General features: G+C 39.9%; 1 protein-coding gene across 4 annotated transcripts in view; it reads left to right on the forward strand.

Annotated features, from left to right (window-relative positions):
- Positions 1–12,633, forward strand: part of LOC122979333 (teneurin-3-like) — a 370,351-nt gene that overhangs the window by 11,607 nt on the left and 346,111 nt on the right. The window lies entirely within an intron of this gene.

Here is a 12,633-nt window from a genome sequence, read left to right on the forward strand (position 1 = left end):
CTGCGTAGTTAAATGGTTTCTTTATTCGTCTGTTTTAATTGCGTTTATTGTTGATATATACGACCAGGAGTCTGCATGGGGTGTTTCATTTTGAAAATTGACCGGATGCTCAATGCTGTTTCTGTGTCTGACTTCCTGCCCAGCTCGATCTGCTCTGTGCTGCTTGACGCTGCGTCCGTAAAAAATAGACAAGGCACTTATCTTTAGCGCAGCAGAGCGGAGAGCTGCTTCTGGGACGCTTCTGAAACGCGCCGCGGTGCGCCCGGTGGAATCAGATACATTGACTAGAGTGGCCATGATCAGCTCCGGCAGCCGTGGTGGAGCCGGAATGCGGCGCACACGCGCCTGGTGGAATTTAGGGGTAAGGGTGCTGGTGTTACATTGTGGGGAAACAAGAGACAAAGCAAACAAACTTGCGCTGTAGCTGCAGTTCATGGGAAGACAGTAGGGGTGTGCCCAAATACAAATATGTTATTCGGCAAAGCACAAATACTGGGTTTTTTTTACAAATATTTATTTCGTACAAATATTTCAAAAATTATTTGTTTTCAGGAAGAAACAAAACAAACATGTCACATACCAGCACGCAGGTTGGCTACATCGCTATCTCAGTCTTTCTCCTCTGCTCCGCTGTTGTGTCTATCATCAAGTGTCAACAAAGGGAGTCACATCCACCTGCTACATGACGCACATTTCCTTATTTGGACATCACTCCTGGAGTTGGGGGTGTTCCCCAGAGATAAAGCTGAGTTACTGACACACGCAAAGTGCTCTCAAGGGACTCTCCATAACCTGTTATTCCCCTTCTCCTTTCCACAAAGTTAGGTTGTAAAAAAAATAGGCAACAAATGAAAATTATTATTGTAACACTTTAATTTTCTAAAATTAAAAGCATAATAAAAACAATAACAGGATTTTTAAACCTCTTTCCACTTTTATTCTAATACAAATAAAAATATAGGCTAATAATTTCTGCCTCAACAATACAGATACAAATGCAAAAACTGGGCTCTCTGCACATCCCTAGCAGACAGTGTGTTGTTAGCAGTGGTATTGAAGAGTTAGGACCACACCAGTATCTTACGGGACCAGAAGTAACATTTGTATGTATGTTTTTATGTGCTGCAGCTGAGCAGCTAATAAACTATCTAGCCTGCTGACTGATGTTAGTGTACTTTTCCACCAGTGAATGTTTGTTTGGTGGCTCGTTCAGCAAGCTAAAGTGCAGAACAAGAGTTCATGTTTGTACATTAGATAAGAAGGAGACTTTAGCAGGAAAGCTAATGTGGGTTGTTGTTCAGAGTTTGTGTTGTGTATCAGGATGCAATCAGGCTGAGTGTGAGCATCTTTTCTGTCAATGACAGAATGCTGATATTACTGCTTCATACAAAGATTTAGCAACAGATACATAATGGTGATATAATGTCAAAACATCACAGTTGCATAAACCTGATTAAGATGTAATGTCTAAATGTCCTAGCAGCTAAGAATACCCAAGGAAGATATAATGTCTAAACATCATAGCAGGTACAAACACCTGATGAGGAAGTATCAAGGGGCAGAGGGCCGTTCACTGAGCACATCCATGCTCCCCAGAGGAATAACCTTTTCCCATTGTGGGAACTGTATGGACTTTCCTCGCACCACCATCAGGCCACAATGTCAACTTTGGGGGAAAAAAAGAGAATTCATATTCTAATGGGCAGATTGTCACAAAATTTGCTGAGCACATCTTTTAGAATTGACACTTTTTTACCGTCCCCATGGCTTTCATTTAGCACCATCCGCAGGACAAACAATGAATTTTCAGCCCTGTGACTAGAACTGCTCTATGGGGTGTCCATTCGAGCTTTAGAAGGCAAAAGCAAAATTTCACCAGCTGTGAGGAACAAAGATGTTACATCAAACTAAAATGTTGCAGCAGTTGGTAGTAACTGTCAAAATGACCCCTTTACATTTCCACAAAATGTGTACTATGTCCACGAGGGTATTCATTTACACCACATGGTCACACTTACAGCTGGATAGCATGTGACTGTGTGTGCATAGGTGATTTGTGGGGGAGCTGTGTCCTAGCTGGCAAGACACGGGGACATCCTTTCTGCCCGGGGAGAGTGAGAGACAGTGATGGAGAGAAGACAGAACAATACCACTACAGAGGGATGACATTGGCTTGTCCTAACATTTCTCCAGTGATGTGAAAGCATCTGAGTGTGTGTGTGTGTGTGTGTGTGTCACAGAGAAAGAGGGTGTGTTTACTGTCACATTGGATATGCCATAGATTACTGACACAATGACAATAGCTTCTGCATATGTGTGTGTGTGTGTGTGTGTGTGTGTGTGTGTGTGGATGACAGAGGGAGGTTCATGCACATCGTTGAGTGCACATTGGCAATGAATGTACATAAGAGCATAACCCTCAGCCAAATCTACACACACACACACACACACACACACACACACACACACACACACACACACGCACACGCACTGACAGTGACACAGAGAGAGGTTTTGCTTGAATACACACCTGTCCTTTCGCTCTATGGAACACAGCACACAGCCTGACCACAGGCCATGCTCTGTGCGTGCGTGCGTGCGTGTGTGTGTGTCAAAGGGCCTCCAGGGTATTCATGTACACAGACAGCTCCTCACAGGCCAAAAGTCCTGTACAACAGCCTTACTCTCTTTCTGTCCCTCTGTGTTTTTTTTTTTTTTGTACTCCTCTTTTTCATTCACTCTTTTTTTTTTTTTTTTTTACCCACTGCCTGTTTTTCATTCTTACTTTCTTCATTCTCTCTCTCTCTGGCTGTCTCTCTCTCTCTCTCTCCCCGGGGTTCTGTCTCTTCTGACCCATAGGAGGAATAAATCTGCATGATTTTCCTTCAGAAATGTCCCCAGATGTGGTGTGTCAGTGTGTCAGTGAGTCAGACTGTGGCGTTTCAGGGTTTTTCAGTGTTTGCATGCGGACATGTGTGTGTGTGTACATGCATAAGTGAATGACTGTGTGTTTAATAGAGAAAACATAGGTGATTATGTGAAAGAGGAATATTTCATATACATTAATATTATATTATCTAGGCTGTAACCTGATTTGTGCACTTATATGAACTTTTTTTCCCCACAGCTTCTTACTGTACGTGTGGAGTCCTATTTCTTTATATTATATATTTCTATATATTACACGTGTTTTTTTTATTGTTTTCTTTACACGTGGGTTTTACGCATATATCATGTGACTGTCACGTGACCGGAGCCTATGATCTATTTAAGATGATGACTGTATATTTTTGTAGTAGTCTGAAAAAGAGCATGTATCTTGAAACATCACTGGTGGATGTCTCATTAAACTGCATCTAAGGGGAGCTACAGTGTGCAGACTTTCATCTTTCTTTTGCTCAGTGGTCATTGAAATTTTGGATGTCTTCACACTAGCTTCGGGTCAAGTGCAGAGACATTGCATAAGCTGTCAGTCTCAAGCGGGGTCTGAACGCCTCAGGCTTGAGCCTAAATTTTCAGGCCTGTGCAGGGCTCTAGCAGAGGCCTGTGATGTATACAGTGAGCTGGTGGGAGAGCGCTGCTGTCAAGCACTGTGTAGGTCAGCTGTCATTAGTAATTCCTCCAGCTTCTGAGTCTTCTGCAGGATCTGCGAGTCAGTAAGGTGGAGCACATGTAGACATGATGATATTCATGCAGTATGTGAAGTACTTCAATTTTAATTGTATTATTGAAAGACATTATAGCCATGAAAATACATATTCTGATCCGACTCTTTAAGTGTTAACAAACACACATGAGTGCAAGAAGACATTTTTCTTCTGTCTTTGATTGTTTCATAATTCATAGATGCTCTCCAGGCTACAAACACACTTTCTGTGCTTCAAACATTTTAAACTAGATGGGGTCATGTGTTGTAAAACTCTCTGAGACAAAAATGTGATTTTAGCTATGGAAATAAAATCGGTTTAACTTGACTTAATGTCAAAGGCGTAACTAATAAAACAAACTAAGCCTCAGCAGCCAGGTTTTGAGCATGTTGGCTGACTGGCAAACCTAAATGAAAGCAAGCTGTAGTTGCCGTAGTTGCCCCTGACATGTCAAAATGTTAAAAGGCCTGTGTAACAAGCAGTAAGCTACATCTCCAGGAGAACATCTTTGTATATGTTCTACCATTTTACTGCAATATTTACAAAAAGATAAAAATGTGGATAAATAGTACACACTAGTATCATGATAGAAGGATCTGTCTTGAATGGAATTTTTCTAATAAGAAATATAAATAAAGTGTCCAAGCAATAAGCAGGTGCAACCTCATCACAGTCCATCATCCTTGCTCACATAAAACACATTTAAAGTCCCTCCTGTATTTCCTTTTACCTTTTTTTTTTTTTTTTTTTTTAAGTTTACAATTGTACATCAATTCAATGAAAAGCAATTTACGCAGTTCAGCAACATGATTCCAATATGATATTTCAATCATGGTGCTTTTATTCACTTTAATGGAAGCTTTTTAGCTGGAAGTTGTGTGATTTTTGTCAGTGTCTCATTCATGTGTGTGTATGTCTATGTGTGTCTGTTTTATTTTAGTGTGAGTTGCATTTTATTGGCAGGTATTCACAAAAGCATGAACATACACAAAATGTTCTTGCTTTAATACCTAGCACTGAATTGTGAGCAGATACTAGTGATACTAGTGAAATAGATACTAGTGCATTTTCTTTGTATTGTGTCTTTTTAACTAGCAGAGCTTTCAGATTTGTCTTTAAACTGGCACAGTCTTCTGTATGAGAAAATCAAAGGGATTACAGCAATGTCATTTGAAACAATAGCAGAGATCAAACACACACTTAAGATTAATGTGCAAATTACCATCAATATCAAGGCTCAAATACTTCCCAGCAAGTAAAAAGCATTTGTGTGCATGCATGTACATGTGTTTGACAGAGAAGGATTGTTTTTTGTGTGATTGTGTGTCTGTCGTGAATATTCACAAACATGCAAGTGAATGTATGTTTTTTGCTTCTGTGAATCTCTTTTTTTTATGTGTGTGAGTGTGTGTGTGTGTGTGTGTGTGTGTGTGTTTGTATATGTGGCCAAATTAAAAGAACACACAGCCGCTGTGTAAAACAGTAACTGGTACGGCCTTGCATGGGCAAGCTATAAAAACACAACACATTTTTATATGCAGATATAGACATGCAAATTCATACACACCATACATAAATACAATCCTTTGGACACTCATTCTTTGTCATATTTTACACAGCTACTGTCACACAAAATATTGTTTGACTGTAATACGACTTGACTGAAGAAAAGAATTGGTTTCACTTGTTTCAACAGCCAATTCAAACCAGCTTCTGCTTAGTCTCATGAAATGAGCTTTATATGTTGGAAAATGCAAATGTGTGTTTTGTGCTCCATTGTGAGAAATACTGTATGTTTCCCTATGAGGAGAGGATCAGATGGAGGAGACTAGTTGGACGAAAAGAAGAGAAGAACAGGTTAATACAATAAGTGAATTACTTGCAATCCATCTACATCACAGAGCCTAAATTCATTCAATCGAAATTTTAAAAATATTGAATCGGAGCATCATGAATTATCACTGAATTATCACAATATTATTATAGTAATGTCAGTGACATCATTAACATTGAATCTAATGTCTAATGTCAAAGGTTAGATAGTACAGACATTTCCACTGAGTTCTTTTCAGGTTTCAGCTTATTGCATTGGATTGCCTGTCCATTTGTCTGACTCCCAAAATAGTGGACAGCTGTTTGAAACAAGCTGTTTGGACTCTCCCTACCCAGCATGCAGTGGCGGGGAATTGATGTAAGAGAACACTGTTGGGTGAAGAAAGTTGGCAAACTAGCAGCCCTGATATTTTTCTTAGGAAGCACTGCAGCAAAGAAAAGGTATAAGGGTGAGGATATCCGACTGGATGCCCATGTTGCTCTGTTCCAGCTGGATGTGTATGTCATGTTTGCCTTATATGTTGAAATAATCCTGATTGTAAAGGCTTGTTGCCACAAGATGGTGAAACATAATTGCCATGGATAAATGCTATGGTGGCATGTCCTATTCAGGTAGTACATTTTCATGCTTTTCAAACCCAATTTGGCCCTCACCACTGGTGCAGTAGCAGTAGCAGGAATAGTAGCATTATTTAATCAGAGCCAGTTTCAGTAGTATTGTGCCTCTGAGACAATTTCATCCTGGCTGTTGTTGTCAAACAGAAAAGGAACCATCCAGGTAATTTTCTGGTAGTGTTTGGGAATTGTTCAATCCCACATTTCATTTTTCAAGTGTTATTGTCATATACTTGATAACACTAATGAAATTCTTAGACTCAGAGCCAACTTAACTTTACATAATAAATGAAATAAATTAAAAAAAAAAAAAAAGTAAAGGCAGTAATAAAAAAACAGACATAGTTAGTGATTAAAATAAAAACAGTATTTGCATAGTAATTATTTTCAATTTGCAATTTGCGGGTTCAAACCTGTTTGCACTCAACAGAAGGAAGCAGTTCAGTCGTCCAAAATTAAAGCCACAAGTGGGTTTTAGGCTTCACAAATGTGAGTAAAGTCACTTCAGCTAATTTAATTCTGTTTAAAGAGGGAGTGAGACCAATCACACACAGTGTTTCACCATCACAAAGCAAGTTCTGCCATTCCTCCCCCCTTCATCCAACTTGAACGAAACTTGGTGCGTATGTTCAGGAGATGCTGGATGTCTCCAGTGAGTCATGATTGATCAATGGCAACTTGAGTTATGAGCAAATATGTGATTGGTCATGCCCACTTGCACCGATCAATATGGCACTTCAGATTTTGGTTATTACTTGCCCTCAGAGCATGCAAACCAATTTTGGTGAAATTCTGTGCACCTGGTTTTCAGATACGCATTTGTGGCATTTTGGCACCTTCAATGGGTCAGGCTCAAAGTGCTTTTGTAGATCTATTCCCAATTACGGACTGAAGTTATGTACCAACATATATGATGGTTGGACAAATGGTTAATGAGTTTTGGCCAATATTTCCTAAGCCCCGCCCTTTGCAAAGGTGTTTTGGTTGATGGCGGCCATGTTTTTCGATCAAGCTTGCCTACTTATAATAAAAATTTGATGTGTTGATAGAGTCAAAATCCAAAAAGTTCTATTCATTTTACTGTTTTTCAATTCATGCAAATTAGCAAAAAATCCATCATGGCAGATTTTTATCGTCCAAGAGGCATTTTTTGTAGAGCACATTGAGCTGGACTTGTGTGCCAAATTTCAAATCAATCAGACCTATGGTTTGAGGGGTGTGGCCTTTCAAAAATTGAATTTTAGGGGCTTAATCACAGCGCCACCATCTGGCTGATTGGGCTCATATTTCTTGGGATGCATGCATGTCATTTCCAGCTATTGTGCTAAGTTCCATAGTTTTTGCTCATTCCAGCTCATGGCAATTTTAGCCACAGCAGAAGACAAATAATAATAATAAGAAACCTGGATAAACATAGGGGTTTGAAGCCTAATAACACTGGTTGTCAACTTAGTCATGGGAAAACATGTATGCAGTGCAATACTGATATGAATTCAAGTCACTAGTGGTAAACAATGTAAAAATGGTAGTTATTTAAACAGTAGACAGTATGTAAACAGTAGTTATTCTTAGTGGCCAATTGTGTGAAGTAAGGGTCCAATCATTGGTATGTGTATGCCATTGTGTTACTGTAGTATGTGTGTATGGTGTGTGTGCAAGTGATAGTGTCAGCAGTTCAGTAACCTGATGGCTTGTGGGTAGAAACTGTCCGTGAACCTGCTGGTTTGGGTCCCACCTGCCAGACGGCAGGAGCGTGAAAAGTCGGTGGCATGTCCGTATGGAGTGTAAACATGATGTGTCATCAGTATAATGCAATTGAAATACGTGAGATATTGTATTCCATTTGAGCATCTTGTCAAAACATGTACAGAACCACTGATGTTCTCACATAAGAGGTTAAAGGTTTTAGTTAAAAGGACCAGAAAAAGAACATAGGTACCATCAAAAATTACACCATGAACCTAAAGAGGTAAATCTGAATGTACTGACTGTCAAATGCAGCACCAACCGATAAGTCATTGGGCTTTTGATCATCATTTTGATCAAAGAGGGTATGGTTTCTGAATAAGCTTTAAACCAATCATCCATGTGGTTGCTGCAGGTCTCTTCCAGGAGTTGGGTTTCAGCAGACTTCATGAAGTCCACAAGTCCATGTTGTGTGTGTTGGCATGTAGTAACAGTATCCTAGGGTTCTCACTTGAATTCTCAATCCTCACATCAGATAAATCTAGTTTATACATGTCCTTGGCCTCATAAAGCCAGATTATATCGCAAAGCTCATTTTTTAAAACTTTAATCAAGTCTGGAAAACAATCACAGAGAATCAGTTGAGCCTGAATGAATACATTCTCAACTAATCAGCAAACTATGAGGAGTATGCACAGTAAATGATCACATCACTAAACTATTTGGTTAAAGTTAGCTCAAGGGTATGACTTGACTGAATCCACATTTTTGGTACATAGTAGTGTCAAAAAGTCTTTTTGTGTGTATGAATTTCCTGTGAAATAACTATCTTCTTTTATATTTTACACCATGCAGTTCAGTGGCTGTTATTGACATCCTATCATAAATATGTGCTGTCTGTGCTTGTCCACAGAATTATATTTGTGCAAGAACAAAAGCCTTGCTGCCATATTTTGTCAAAAATAGTATGTGCTGTACCAATGAAAATAGAGCACACTGTCAGATGTGAGAAAGCAGAACGCTTATACTATATGAAAGATGCAACATTTATTTAAACTAGGTCTCACGTACAGAAGGATAAGTGAATACAAGAAGCAAGTAAAGTGAAGCTATTCTGCGGATTCATTTCACTTGTGTAAGATCCAGTATTTGACCAGAGTGGAAGAACTTATATACCAGATTTTACACAGGTGCAATAAGTAATTGGCTTCACTTATGACCTTGATGAAAATAACTCAAATTTCTATACCATTTCTTTGTTTTCTTTGTTTCGCTCTAGGCCATTTACTAAAAGATTCCTATATTTCTAGGCAGTTTACTTTGGCCATGTTTTCCTGCACTTTCTCATATTTTTCTATGGTTATACTATTGTGTGTTTGTCTGCCTGCTTCAACAGTGCACTTATTGGAGTAGCAGTGCCAAGTGACAACTCTTTTTCTGCTTCCATTTGTTGGACAGTAATCACAAGGTTGGTGTTTTGATCCTTCATATTTAAGCGTTCTCGACCAAGACACCAAACCACAAATAGCTTGCACTGTATGTGCATGCCAAAAATTTTGTCACTTCAAGTGCCAAATCAACGTACTGTAATGTACTCCAAACTACTCATTGAATCTCCAAAAAAAATAAAGTGCAAAAGTGATATTAGTGAACTCCTCTTCAGCTGCTACAAAACAGTGTTGCATTGATTTCCTGCTTGTGTTGTATCAGCTCTCAGATGTATGTTGCTTTGGATAAAAGCGTCTGCTAAATGAATTGAATTGATTTCTCTGCTAATGGCATTTTGTGTCACACACCACTCAGTTTATTTGGTATGCTAGGTAACAGGGTTTGTCTGAGCCATAACATGCAGCAGCTCTACATAATTATCACAAATGCAAGGCCTACTGGTTTCATCATTGCCACAAAACGCCAGCTCTGGCTTGGCAAAGAAGAATGTGGATTCAGAGAGATCTTTTAACGTCCCTCAGCTCCCTTTCACCTAGATGACATTCATTGTCTTTGTCTGACTGATGAAAGGCTCACCCAAATGATTTTAAGATGGATCAGAGAGACAGAAGGTTGGCCTGGTAAGCGAACAGTAAGGGGTCCAGAGAGTCTGCCACCAAAGGTGTTCATAATGTGACAGGTCAGTGCCACTGGCCTGAAGTAACTGAGAGCATGTGATGTGGCTCCTGAGTAAAACCTGTTGAAGGACTGATTAAACTTGTTTACCCTCTCTTCTCTCCCCTCCACCCCTGGCCAGTCATCTTCCTCAGCCCACTCCACACCTCCTCCGAGTTGTTCTGCTGAGGCTGACTCTCAGTCTTCTACCGGTATGCATTCTTTGCCTCCTTAAACTTTTTCTTCAGCTCCCTCTGGATGCGTCGGGCCTCTCTATCCCGAGCCTTGAAAGCCTGCTTCTTCTAGATGAATTTGATGTCTCTATTAAACCAAGGCTTGTTGTTTGGGAAGCAGCAGATTGTTTCAGTGGGGAGAATGTCCGTGGAGAAGTTAATATAGTCCATAATGTAGTCTGATAGGCCATTGATGTCCTCTCCATGTGCAGTGCAGAGTACATCCCAGTCTGGCTTCCTGTGATCATACTCTAACAGCCCTGGTAGTGACTGGTATATGTAGTACAACAGGCATGTAGGTGGCCACTAAGTGTACTAGTTTGTGATCCGATCTTTCTAGTGGGGTCAGGGCAGTCGAGGTGTATGCCGTACCGACATTTACATACTGTAAGTTCAGTGTTTTATTATCCCTTGTTGTATACTTCATGTACTGGTTGAAGTTAGTCGATGTAGAGGAGAGGGGGGCATGGTTGAAATCTCCCAAGATGATGATGAGGGCATCCATGTGCTGTGTCCGAAGTCCAATCGAGTGGATGACGTCACAGCCGTGGCTGCACTGGCGGAAGGAGGAATGTAACTAACCGTAACAATAGCATGTTAGAATTCCCACAGCAGATAGTATGGCCACATTCCCACTGCTAACAGTTTAATATCAAGACTTCACACCTTAGATTTCATGGTAACATGTCTGGAGTAACACCATCTTGAGCTGAAAAAAACGGCAAGCCGTCCTCCTTTGTTCTTACCACCACTCTGTTTCTCTAGCATCCTATATCCATGTCTCCATAAAACACAAGACACTGAACTCACGATATATCCGTTGTGCTGTAGTGAGGGTAGAAAAGTTCGTCCATCTCATTCGTCAATTATTTCACATCCCCATGACGATAGATGGCAGGAAGGGTTTAAATCTCCTCGCTCTCTCCTTCACCTTAGCACCAGCTCTCACCCCTCTCTCCTCTGTCTCCGAGGCTCCACTGGGATGCTTGCCAGTTTCATGTAGGTGATGTTGACAAGCATGATCAGCTGATAGTGGGTGTAGGTCCTAATGATAAAAGCAAAAGTAAACCACAAAATATATATCCAAAGAACAGGGAAAAGAAGAAGGAAAGAGGCAGAAAAAGTCCAGAGAAACCTATGGAGAGCAGCTGCTGCGAAGGCCACTCGCTCATGCTGGCGCCCGGAAAAGACAATGAACAATAGCACGAGAAAATACACCAAACATTATCATAGGGTTGAGCACTCCTCTGAAACAGTTACAGACCTGTTTTATTGGGTTGTATTACAAAAATAAGATGTTTAATAATTCCCCGCTCTCTCAGGAAAGGAAGAATGTTAAAATAATTTGTTATACGATGAAACAATAATAAGTCAACCAATATGTTACCCCGTGTCATTCATATTATTATAATTACAAACTACATACCACATATACAATACTATAAGCTACACTTTTTTTCCTGTGGTGTAAATATTAATTAATTGGCCTGGTTTGGATCAGTTTTTTCTCAGATCTCACATTGTAAAGCACGACTGCAGCACTATTTACTTTGAGCCCGGCCTGTGTCACTACATGAACCCTGCCCAGATTTCGCTGTGCTCCCTCAATCATGCACCAAGCCTGTACTCACCAAGCCTGCTTTTTGGTTTTGTTAGCAACCACATTTTACACCAGGCAAATGTACCTGCATACAGCTCTGACAGCGCTGTATTCATCCTCATCCACTGTATTCTTTCCCATTTTTCCCTTTAATAAATATCCTTTTTTTTTTTTTTGGCCTACACTTCTCATGCATCTCCCGTCTTTGTTATGGCCAACAGGGCTTAATACTGATTCTTGTGAAAATATTTTCGAAGCATACTGATCTCCGCACTCATGAATGCAGGTAGAAAGCAGTGCTTGAATAACCCAGCCGTAAAGGAAACACACTGTGAAAGCTTTTGCGTTGTCTTTTATTCAGCACAAAATTAACAACCGAACGCAACATAAATTACACACCAGTTGTATCCTGATTGTTCCCCCGGAGTTTAATGGTTTAGTCCAGAGTCTCCTTTGCCACAGACATATACACTATGTCTGCTTAATACTCACAAATACCATGCACAGTTTGTTCCCCACTGAACAGTTTAAAAATTGTTTTTACAACAATAAGTTAATACATGACTCAATAATTATATTTCTGTTAAGCCTCTAGAAAAGACTTTAGAGATATCTAATCTTTATCTTCCACACTGACTAACTTTTTTAGGCAGGAAAACCTTTTTTTAATGCATTTAGGCTAATTTAGTAACTCAGAGACTGACTGTGTCAACTGATGACATTAATTGCCAAACTGTTTTCACATGTGAACACTTTCCACCCTAACTTACAGATGGAAAATGATATGATGACCTTCAGATAGGACATATTGTTCACCATGGCTTTCAGAAGGTAAATACTACCAGGGAGAAAAAAAAAAAGAACAATTTACAGCTCTAAGCACACTGTGACAGGGCACAGTTACTTACAGGATTTG

The sequence above is a fragment of the Thunnus albacares genome, chromosome 3, assembly GCF_914725855.1.
Source record: "Thunnus albacares chromosome 3, fThuAlb1.1, whole genome shotgun sequence".
NCBI lineage: Eukaryota > Metazoa > Chordata > Actinopteri > Scombriformes > Scombridae > Thunnus > Thunnus albacares.